The sequence below is a fragment of the Schistocerca piceifrons genome, chromosome 8 (assembly GCF_021461385.2).
Source record: "Schistocerca piceifrons isolate TAMUIC-IGC-003096 chromosome 8, iqSchPice1.1, whole genome shotgun sequence".
Lineage (NCBI taxonomy): Eukaryota > Metazoa > Arthropoda > Insecta > Orthoptera > Acrididae > Schistocerca > Schistocerca piceifrons.
In genome coordinates this window covers 4,491,623-4,503,876 of record NC_060145.1, presented here as the reverse complement: position 1 = coordinate 4,503,876, position 12,254 = coordinate 4,491,623, and the positions used below count along the sequence as shown (strand labels likewise).

The 12,254-nt window shown below is 37.4% G+C and overlaps 1 protein-coding gene across 1 annotated transcript in view; it reads right to left on the bottom strand.

Moving 5' to 3' along the window:
- The window catches only part of LOC124712554 (vacuolar protein sorting-associated protein 37B), a 46,257-nt gene that overhangs the window by 22,296 nt on the left and 11,707 nt on the right, over positions 1-12,254 (bottom strand). The gene's annotated exons all lie outside the window — the stretch shown is intronic.

Below are 12,254 nucleotides of genomic sequence, written 5' to 3'. Positions count from 1 at the left end.
AATAAAAACAGATGCTAGCCGAGCCTGCATGTTATGCTACTGTATTTGACCACGAATGGCACCTGTGCATTATCCTCAATATGTTACGAGTGGCAGTAGTGGTCAAACATTTGTTACTTGCATGGTGGGTGCTTTCATAACCAAGGTAACCATAGCATTTGGTGTTTCAAAAGGATTTTTACAGGAAACCGGTGGTTTTAGAGGAAGTAGGAAAGAGGAATACAGTCCTGCAGTTCGGTATTATCATGGACGAGGTGTGGGCTAGTTGTTATAGGACGAACAACACAACAAGCAGCAGGTCACAATTTTTTTTTAAGCAAACTGCAAGTTTTAACCATGTGGGAAAGTATATAGGTTCCTCATGCAAAGGTTTTGGAAAGGAAGATCATATTGTAATAGTGGTTGGAGCAGCAAAAAGTACTGACAGGGACCATAGTTACAGCATCAGGAGTGACCTGGTACAGATAATGTAGGATAAATCCATACAATTGTTTCGTTGGTTTCTTTTTGAAGCATTACATCATCCTCAGTTGAGCAGCTCTGTAAGTTGAGTCAACATGGAGTTAGATCAAATGCTTCTGTCAGGTGCTGGAACAAATGTAGATTTGGTTTCTGTTGGTGTTATTGACAGGTGGGCTTTTGCTAGGCACGGCCTACATATCAACAGGTATGGAAAAAGGAAACTGTCTGGGTTGGTAGCAGAATCTTTAAGAGGTGACAGAGACACTTATGGCCACATATCTGTAGTTACTGGTGTGAGGACAGCATACTCAAATTTCAAGCTATCAGTATTAAAAGAAGTAAATATAACTAAAATTTTGAGCCTAAAATACACTTCCCCCAGCAACAGGATAAAAACTATTAGCAACACAGTTAAAAATGAGAGATGAAAAATTAATCAACAAAAGAAGAAATTTCTTTAAAGGTAGATAATGAACAGATCAAAGATATGCCCAAAATTGCAGAAACCTTTAATAAATTTTTTCAGTCAGTAGTCAACAATTTAGGATTGAATATTTCCTAAGTTCCTTAGAAAAGCCTTCAAAAACATGTTTAATAAAATTTAACTTATCCTAAATCTACAAAAGAAGTTTTCAGTGTTATAAACTCTCTTAAAAATAAATGTTCACAAGGTTATGATGAAATCAGTAGAAAAATAATGAAATTTCATTCAGCTGAACTTAGTAATATATTGACTTACTTACACAATGGATCTCTTCACTGTGGCCCTTTCCCAGAGAGACTAAATCATAATGCTGCCATGGCATTACACACACACACACACACACACACACACACACACACACACACACTTTTGGGAGATTGGGCTTTTTGTTTTCTTTTGCGTATTGTTTGGTAATGATGTTGTCTTTTTGGCTATATGTAAATATTTGTCTCTGATAAGATACTTGGTAATGTTAACTGGGGAATGTAGCAGTATCTCGTGCAGTTTATCTACGAACTAGTTTCACAAACTGCCACAAATAGTACCTCTTTTGTTAAACATGCAAACTAGTGAGGAAGAACAGTGGATGTTGTGGTGGACTAATCTGCAGCATGGCAAGAAATCTAGGTTAAATTGGAATATTACAGTTTGGTTGTGAATTGGCGAAGCCAACCTATTTGAATGGTAGAAAACTGGAAGGGGTGACAGATTGAACTGAAGTGCATTCTGAAGTCTAGAATAGGTAAGAAGATTAGTTTGTTTGAGAGCTGGTAAATGTAGATCGAACAAAACTGGTTGAAGTGATCAACAGATATGTAGCAGAGGACAAAGTATAGATTAGGCTGAAATGTTGCACTTCTGTTGTCAAGTGGTGAAACGAATAAATGTTAATGGGAGAAAACTGGCTCCAGTGGTGAATAACTCTATAGTGTATGTCTGAATGTGATAGTTTGGTTCTTCACTGGCAGCAATCACTTTTATTCAAAAACTTGGGTCAAGTAAAGTTTTTGCAGTGAGTTTTTCTTTCTTGGCGTAGCGGACTCTGTTCTAGCTATATTGGCCAACTGAAGTGTTTGATACCAGAATTTGCAGCAATGTTTGGTATTTTTGGTTGGTGACTTTTTCAGTAACATTTTTTTTTTTGCAAATTTAGTCATTCATTGGTAATGTACAATTCAGTTTACTTGCATAGGTCAATCGAAGGGGACAGAAGTGAATTTTGTCGATTTTAATTGTCCTTTATGTAAAGTTGCCACTACTGATTTTTGTAATAAGAGTAGGAATGCCTTTTGTTCTGTTTCCCCCCTGTCCAAAACCCTCTTATTCCCGTGAGTATCCTATTAATTTTGTGTGTGTGCATGGGTGTGTGGGTGTAAGGAGCTTTCGAACACACAACAATGAGGTTATCAGTGTCCTTACACTCATTTAAATAAACTAATTTGGATAAAATTTCTAAATTTGTGTATACAGTAAGGAGGAAACCTATAAACTGACACTCATTCACTTACTCCCACCTCACTCATGTGGAGCTGTACAATCAATCTATTTCACACACCTAAAAAAAAAACTAAAAATGGGTGGAAGGTACAACAACTGGGATTAAAACAGATCTACCACCACAAAAGAGCTAAAAGATAAGATGCATGGGAAATGTAACTAGCTGACCACTTACAGCAAAAATGGGTGACACTGTCACCATGTTAAAATATTAAGAACATATCCCCAAAATTTTCGGAAACAAGCTGGACAAATCACAAAACCTTACATGCCTAACCACATTTGTTCGAAAAACACTTAAAATTGCAAGCAGATCTGCTAGCAAATCTAGCGCTGCCCTCTAATCTGAAAATAAAACAGTCTAATAAAATGTGGCACTCAGTGATCTATACACCGCAAGCACACACACATTGGGGGGGGGTGTTCCTCCCAATGGAGCAAAAAGCCACACATCATAGGGCTGTGGCCTATGCGAAGACAAGCAAGGAGGACCACATCCTGTCTTCGTGGGTGGAAGGAAGTGCTCCACAGCTACGTATAGTCCAGGAGCCAGTGACAGATTTTCATGACAAAGTCCCTCCCAATTGAAAATTCGTGAAATGCATTTTGGATTTATATTATTAAAATTCCTGACAGTCAGCTGTGACTTTGTAGGTGGGACGGGCAGTGACATGATATGTCTGCTTGTGTGTGTTATGTGCGGATGGATGTGTGTGTGTGTGTGTGTGTGTGTGTGTGTGTGTGTGTGTGTGTGTGTGTGTGTGTGTGTGTGTTGTGTGTTGTGTGTTGTGTGGGGGCGCGCGCGAGTGTATACCTGCCCCTTTTTCCCCCCAACATAAGTCTTTCCGCTCCCGGGATTGGAATGACTCCTTACCCTCTCCTTTAAAACCTACATCCTCTCGTCTTTCCCTCTCCTTCCCTCTTTCCTGATGAAGCAACCGTGGGTTGCGAAAGCTTGAATTTTGTGTGTGTGTTTGTGTTTGTTGGTGTATCTATCAACATACCAACACTTTCGTTTGGTAAGTTACATCATCTTTGTTATTCAATGATTTCCTCTCAATTAAAAATTTACCTGGTGATTGTTTATATGCTACTTTGAATGAAAATTAATGTCAGCTTTCTGTATCTCAGTGGAAAGTTTGTCAGCTGGTACCTTGAAATGTGTAACGCAGCAGCATCTATTACCCACTGAATCTTATCAGCTGACGACTTTTCCCTTGACTTACAGCTAGCTGATTTTTTTCATTATTTACTGAAGCATGTTAACAATCCTGTTATAAATTTTCATCCAGGACGAAATCACATTACAGATTGAAGCTATATATAAGCCCTTTCAATACTGCACCTTGATTGTGAATTAAAATTACCTTCTCCAGATGCTATGCTATAGCAGAGCATAGAATGCTAAAAGTACACTTGGAGGGGTTAAGGTTTACCCATGACTGCGTACAAAGGCCCTTTGTTGCATAGAGTGCACATAGGAGATTGTTGGTAGAAACAAAATAGGTGGGGAATACAACGTGACTTGAAAAGAAATTAAAACTAGTTTAGTCAAACAGCGTGTTAGTATAGTAACAGTTCAGTATAAAATAAAAATGTCTAACATAATACCTTATTGCACCTTTTGCAAAAAAACCACTGCTCAGTTGAAATTATTTAGTGAAGGCAATTTAAATAAGTGCAGATATGTATTTACAATACGAAAAGCTAATGATCTAGCTGGGCCCGATACTGTGCTTCCTACACAGCCAAACAATTTTCAGTTGTACCACAGTGAATGTTATCGATGGTATACAGCTTTGCCACCAAAATATAGGTAACGGAAAACGACATCATAAGACAAACTTTCTTCAACATTACCGTGCATATATGGATTGGAGATAATTTCTTTAAATTATTTCGAATATAAATTTAATGTAAGAAAAAGTATAATTTAGTAATATATTATTTGCCTCATGTACAATAGCGCTATTACTATAGTTTTGAACTAGGAAATTACACTATAGACTCCTTCTACACTAAGCATGTATACACTATACACACTTTTAAGTAAAGTAGTATGTGTATATGTGCGCTGTATAACGAAAAGTAATAATAATCTAAGTTACACTTAAGAATAAATATTTTTTTAGGCAGAACAAAGATGCCCTTCATGTAAGAGCAGGATCAAGTGGACTCACAAACACCGGTAATACTCTGTCTGCCGATGAAGCAGAAGTGATTTCTGGCGTTCCTCAAGGTAGTGTTACAGGCCCTTTGCTGTTCCTTATCTATATAAACGATTTGGGAGACAATCTGAGCAGCCGTCTTTGGTTGTTTGCAGATGACACTGTCATTTATGGACTAATAAAGTCATCAAAACAAACTGCAAAATGATTTAGAAAAAATATCTGAATGGTGTGAAAAGTGGCAGTTGGTCCTAAATAATGAAAAGTGTGAGGTCTTCCACATGAGTGCTAAAAGGAACTCGTTAAACTTCGGTTACACGATAAATCAGTCTAATCTAAAAGCCGTGAATTCAACTAAATACCTAGGTATTACAATTACAATCAACTTAAATTTGAAAGAACACATAGAAAATGTGGTGGGGAAGGCTAACCAAAGGCTGTGTTTTATTGGCTGGACACTTAGAAAATGTAACAGACCTACTAAGGAGTCTGCCTACACTACACTTGTCTGTCCTCTTTTAGAATATTGCTGCGCGGCGTGGGATCCTTACCAGATAGGACTGACAGAGTACATCGAAAAAGTTCAAAGAAAGGCAGCATGTTTTGTATTATAGTGAAATATTGTAGAGTGTGTCGCAGAAATGATACAGGATTTGGGATGGAAATCATTAAAAGAAAGGCGTTTTTCACTGCGGAGGAATCCTCTCACGAAATTCCAATCGCCAACTTTCTCCTCCGAATTTGAAAATATTTTGTTGACACCGACCTACATAGGGCAGAATGATCACCGTGATAAAATAAGGGAAATCAGAGCTTGTACGGAAAGATATAGGTGTTCATTCTTTCCAAGCGCTATACGAGATTGGAATAATAGAGAATTGTGAAGGTGGTTCAATGAACCCTCTGCCAGGCACTTAAATGTGATTTGGAGAGTGTCCCGGAATGGCATTTTACACGAAATATCCGAGCAGAAGCCTATGAAGTTGTTGAAAAATATGTCGAGGAAAATATTATCCTACAAGATCAGTCTTTCTTCTTAAAACTTTTAAATAATATGTTTATTGAACACTTGAAAAATAATCATCAAGATGTTTCAAATTACAGTTTCAAACCATATCATTTAAAAGAAAGATTGTTAAAGAAATTTCCGAAAAAAATTAGCATAATCTCCTTTAAAGGCCAAATTCTTGAAGAACCTTTCAAACGGATTATGATCCAAAATGAAATGGAAAAGCAAAATATTTTAGATGCTGCTGCATGTATTCTACATGAAGAAATACATCGAGTTAAATGTCAGAAGTTACCGAATCAGATTAAAACAAAAAACTTAACAGACAGTGAATGCGAAATTCCATAAATATTAATTAATTTTTATAGAAAATTGATATCTGGTGAAAATTGTCGATGGAGAGAAAACAAAAGAACAACAAGGCTAGCCAAATCATTTTCTGAAGCTGTAATTTATGCTGTTTTTAATGGTCGAATTAAATTATCAAAACATATTTGTTTTGGCATGACTTTGAAGAGTTAAACCACCAACAAAAAAAATTCGGTATGGTCATTGCTGTAGCTACAGTACATTGGAAGGCCTCGAGACTGAGGCAAAATTCACTTCTTATGAGCTTTCCGAAATTTGTCCAGACGGTATTTTACGAACATCTCACGTATATACTGGAGTTGCATTTGACAAGTATGATCATTTCGTAGAAACTACCACTGGCAAAGATATACTCTACGATACTGTAGGTATAATTTTTCAAACTGAAAACCATATCGTCAGTGAAGAAGTAGTTAATAATGAAAATGTACAGCAAGATTTTCAAATTGTGAGTAGTCTTGGCAATGAAGCAGTAGTTGAGGACAATAATGTACAGCAAGATCTTCAGATGGAAAATGATGTCATTGGTGAAGCAGTAGTTGAGGACAATAATGTACAGCAAGATCTTCAGATGGAAAATGATGTCATTGGTGAAGCAGTAGTTGAGAACAATAATGTACAGCAAGATCTTCAGATGGAAAATGATGTCATTGGCGAAGCAGTAGTTGAGGACAATAATGTATAGCAAGATCACGATATTGAAGGTAGTAACATCAGTGAAGTAGACACAGATATCAATGTGGATAATGTGTCGGCATCTCGATCTCGCACACACAGACGGAGTTTTGATATTGTTACTTCAGAACAACATTAATTCAACAAAAAACCGAGACCTATAGAAAGTATGCTGCCATCTTATGTATCATTACAATTAAACACCACAAATCTTCAATCAGTACAACACATTGATTTTGCATGGATGCTTTCGCACTATTTGCAATTATCAGACACACCTATGTGGGTTGGTTATAATAGTTTACTGCATGCAGATCGATCCCCCAAGCACATTATTTGTTATTTAACAATGATCAATGCATCACCAACGAACAAAGATACGATTTATGAGATTATGATTCGAAGTCAAAAGGTGGCTCTTAAGTGCGGGCAAAGGTACACTGCAGTAACTTACGATCTTGTTATTGCAAAAATTGCGCTAAAGATCAAAAACAGAAGCCAACACTTTTGACAATTTATTCACTCACCTTGCAGTATTTCATATTATGATGGTGTACTTCAAGGCAGTAGGTAAATTCGTAGATAATTGTGGTTTGTCAACCATCACGGTAAATGAAGAATTACTCGCCAACGGATTCATTACTGGCAAACATTTTAGCAGATGTAAGCATTTACATCCTATGATTACGTTAGCATTGAAAAATGTTACATTTTGAATGCTTTATTCATCAAGAAAAAATAAATTTACCCAATGAGTTGCAAATCTATTTGTTGCGGTTTCTAAAAACAAGAGCTTGAACCTCCACTGCAACACGCTGAATTAACAGAATTATTTAATAAATATGAGCAATTTACAGTAGAAACATTGGAAGGCAAACATGGCAAGACAGCGCATTATTACATGATATATGTAAGATTGATCGCTTACTACTTAGTGCTTACTACGAGCATCCGTACCAGTAACTATGAAATGTTTAAAATGGCTTTATTGAAAATAATTTGTACTTTATTTTCAAACAAACAAATTATGCGCATTATTTAGTAAAGTACCTTGATAATTTAATGAAAGTTGACAAGACTCATCCAGGCTTACATGAGAATTTTGAGAAGGGATCATTCGGTATAAAGCGGACCAAAAAACCTTTTTTGAAGCAATCTAATGATCTCTCTCTTGAGCAAACAATTAACGCTGATGCTGCCAATAAGCCGACTGGAATTTATCACATTACCAATTCAATCTCAGCTAGGCAACGATGGTGTCGTAGGCATACCACTCGTTCAACAATTATTACTTATACAATGCAAGAAACTGGACTAAGCACTGCGCAAGATGTGACAGCAGATCTTAAAAATAGCTGGAAAAAAAAAGTACTGAGCATCTGCACAGATTCAGCAACGGTATTAATCGTAATATCAACCCATTTGATGAGAATTTAGATAAATGATTTTTATACAATATTTCTACTGGTGAAGCAGCACCCAAACATGAAAATTTTTTACTAAATATTGAAGAAGAAGGCAGTAAAAGACGTGAGGATTTCATACTTTGTTGCGTTACAGATCCGAACAATTTTGAGCAGGCTATTCTAAAAGTCAAGAGCCATACTTTTGTTAACATGACGAGGAAAAAAAAAAAGGGTTGGCTGAGGGGAAATGGAACTTCGAATGCAGTGTGACTTATTTGGGCAACTGCTTCAAATCTCTTTGAAGAAACAGCTTGATTTGGATAAAGTTCTTTCATACATGTTAACACTAGTGCCATTATCTCTCTGCCACCTTGACGGCACTATCTGCAAAACACCCAAGTCGGCATTGATGGCTTTATTAGAGAAGCAAAAACAATCCAAGTCACCTCAAAGTACTGATATCATAATATACGATGGATATTTCATGTTACATCAAATGAAAGACGTATCTTTAAGCTTTGGGAATATTTCAAAAAAAGTTTTACACATGATTTGTGGAAACACAGCTAAGATTATCATCATTGCTTTTGATCGGTACATATTTTCATCGATCAAAGATACCAAACACAAACTTCGAGGTATGGAGCAAGCTAACTTTCGTATCGATGGTCCTGATCAAGTATGAAAAAAAGACTTTTCAGCTGAACTGAAAAATATTCATTTCAAGGAAGCTCTTGTTCAGTTCTTTATTGAAAATTGGGAACAAGATCATATGGCACCATACACGAGCAACAAAACTATTTTTTTTAATATGGATGCTTGTTATAGATACACGGTCACTGATAGAAAGGTTGTAAGAACTGTAGAGAACGCATTTTCGTGTCCAGCTCATGAAGAAGCAGACACAAAAATGATTTTTCACGCTTGGCAAATTGATTTTAATACTAACCTAACGATTCGTTGTTCTGACACTGATGTATTGGTTATAATGTTAGCTAATATGGCTCATGTTTCACAACATGTCAATGTTTTACGGAAGTCGGCATTGGAAAACATATGAGGTTCATCAATGTCACTCAACTTTATGAGACTTTGGGACTGAATTGGAGCACAGCACTGACAGCACCCCTTGTGATTACAACCCTGCATTTTTTTGAAAAGGCAAGAAGCGTCCATTTTCGATAATGTCACACGCATTTACATGGTGTGATTACAACCCTGCATTTTTTTGAAAAGGCAAGAAGTGTCCATTTTCGATAATGTCAAAATCTGAAGATTTTACGGAGTGTTTTGTACAAATGTCAGAGTCATCGACAAACAGGGAAGATTTATTTGGCAAAATTCAAGAGTTTGCTTGTCAGATGTTTGGCCTTAATCGGTTAAGAAACAAACAACACTAGAGTTGCATTGTTCCAAAAAACTTATAAATTTTTGGACAATAATGATGAATTTAAGTTGTCCATAAAAGGTATTGATGGTTCTTCTCTACCACCATGCGAATCAGAACTGTACAAGCAATATTTAAGGGCATGTTACATTGCGTAAATTTGGTCTCACGCGAACCTTAAAGTTCCAACAATGAAGAACCTACAGACTATGGTTGGGAAAAAATAGACAACCGATTCAAATTTGATTGGTTTTCTGGGACTCAGTTACCAACGTCGATTGAAGAGATAACCATTCAGCCTGGAAAATGTATCAATTCTTTTTCCTTAATTTCATTTTTTCATATGATAATGTTTTACTATACACGTGTACTAACAATTTTTCTTTTCATCTTTTCCCAGATGATGATGATGATGATGATGAAGACATGATCGCATGTAACTCTTGACAGCGGCTCTGGCAATGAATCAGAGAGAGATGAAAGCAACTCAAGCCAAAGAGAGTGAATATGATTAATTGCCATTATTATTTCTAACCAATTCATTTAAATAAAATTAATTAATTAAAAATATGTTAGAATAAATTATTCATTAATTAATTTACTTATACCAACATTTCCTCCATTATTAAACTTCATATTTGTTATCAAAACACTAAAATCGAGCATACTACCGAATAACTTAAGAAATGTGATTTCCTCCCGGATGAAAATTTATAAGAGGATTGTTACCATGCTTTAGTAAATAATGAAAAGAAATCAGCTAGCTGTAAGTCAAGGGAAAAGTCGTCTGCTGGTAAGATTCAGTAAGCAATAGATGCTGCTGCGTTACACCTTTCAAGGTACCAGCAGACAAACTTTCCACTGAGATACAGCAAGCTGACATTAATTTTCATTCATAGTAGCATATAAACGATCACCAAGTACATTTTTAGTTTAGAGGAAATCATTGAAAATATATTTTTTTTTTAAGTTCAAGCAGCTAGTTGAAGTATAATCCACCACATTATGGTCAGCTGACTTTATTTTTCCTTCAAAATATTAGATAAACTATAATCTGACAAATTTTCAAACGGGAGGAAGTGACTAAAAAACTTAGTTTCTCCATGCGTGGGAGGCTGCCAATGCCCGCCCCACCCACGGAGTCGCAGCTGACGGTCGCAAGTATTCATAGTATACATTCCTAATGCATTTCACGAAGTTTCGCTCGAGAAGAAATAATTGACCGAATTTGTATCTGGCTCCTGGACTATAGTGGGCTTTACTACAGACAACTTATTATCAGTCACTTCCAGCCACTCGGCTTCCCTTCAACACATAACTCTGTACCTCAACAGCGAGATGATAGCATAAAATGGGATAGCACAGTGAAACAACTGAGGATCACTACATGCCTCCTTCGCTGCTACATCCTCCCTTTCATTCCTTGCAATACCCATGTGCCCTGGTACCCAGCAGAAAAACACCACCTTTTGTAGCCATCGTAGTTGAAGGACGACGTCCTCGACATTCTGGACTACTTTATCTGCAGGGTACAAATACTGCACAGAGTGAAGGACACTCAGAGAGTTGGAACAGACAAGGAATTTAGAACTTGGAGGCCATCTCATCTGTTCTAGTGCCCACGAGATCGCACACAGCTCCGTGTTGAATGCAGTAAAATCTCAAGGCAGGTGAATCTCAAGGACACAATCAGGGAAAACAACAAAGCAACAAATGGAGTCCCCCTGTTTTGACTTATCTGTAAAGATGGTTGTAGAATTGTGGTGCTCTGTTAAAAGAACAGTAAAGTATTAAAAACAAATGCACGAGTGCAATCTCTCCTGTACTGCACTAAATCTAAAATCATCCTGGGCTCTGCAGTAACCATGGTGGCTGTATGTGTTCCACACCAAATGACTCCAGCACACGCTGCATGCGCATCCCAAAAGGCAGTGTTGCCCGTGTATGATTGGAGAAAATGCATCCCAGAGTTGGATGAGCAACAGTATGGCATGTAGGGGAATTCAGAACTGCCAGGCACTTACAGCCTGATGCATGACGAGGAACTACCGCCAGATGGTGTGTGACAGTTTCCCCAGTTATGGAGCTGGTCCTGCAAGCATCTGCCTAGCCTAATCCCCCACAGTGGATAGTGTCAATAATCTTAAGGTAACACAGTCTCACTGACCTATACACCGTGCAGCCATAACCTAGGCATGAATGCACAAAAACCCTATAAAACTGTAGCAGATGTGATCTGTCTGCTGCCCAAGACCTATGGCTAAGGCAATTGACGATATCCAATGCCTTCCAAGTTCTAGTTTTCAGGTCTCTCAGATGTGATAACCACAACGGGCCCAGGAACATCACAGGGTCTTGTAACATGTAGAATGATGTCCCTCACATACACAACAAGTAAATTAAAAATGTGACAAGAATGATCAAAATGAACAAACGAACACACACACACACACACACACACACACACACACACACACTCTCTCTCTCTCTCTCTCTCTCTCTCTCTCTCTCTCTCTCTCTCTGCAGAAAACTGAAAACCCATCTTTGCAGCCCACTCCTCCAACTGCTGCACTGTAAATTGGAGCACTGGAGGAGGAACAGAAAATAACAAAATTATCCACAAATAAAGAGCATTGTACAGGACTCCTTATCGTAGATGTGATACTGTTTAGGGCAAAGAGGGTAATACTTAAAACACTACCCTGAGAGACCCTGATGCAGTTGCACGAGAATACTGTGTCCCCGGAAGTAATGTCATACGCCACACTGATATCAAAGAATATGCCAATACAGTGAT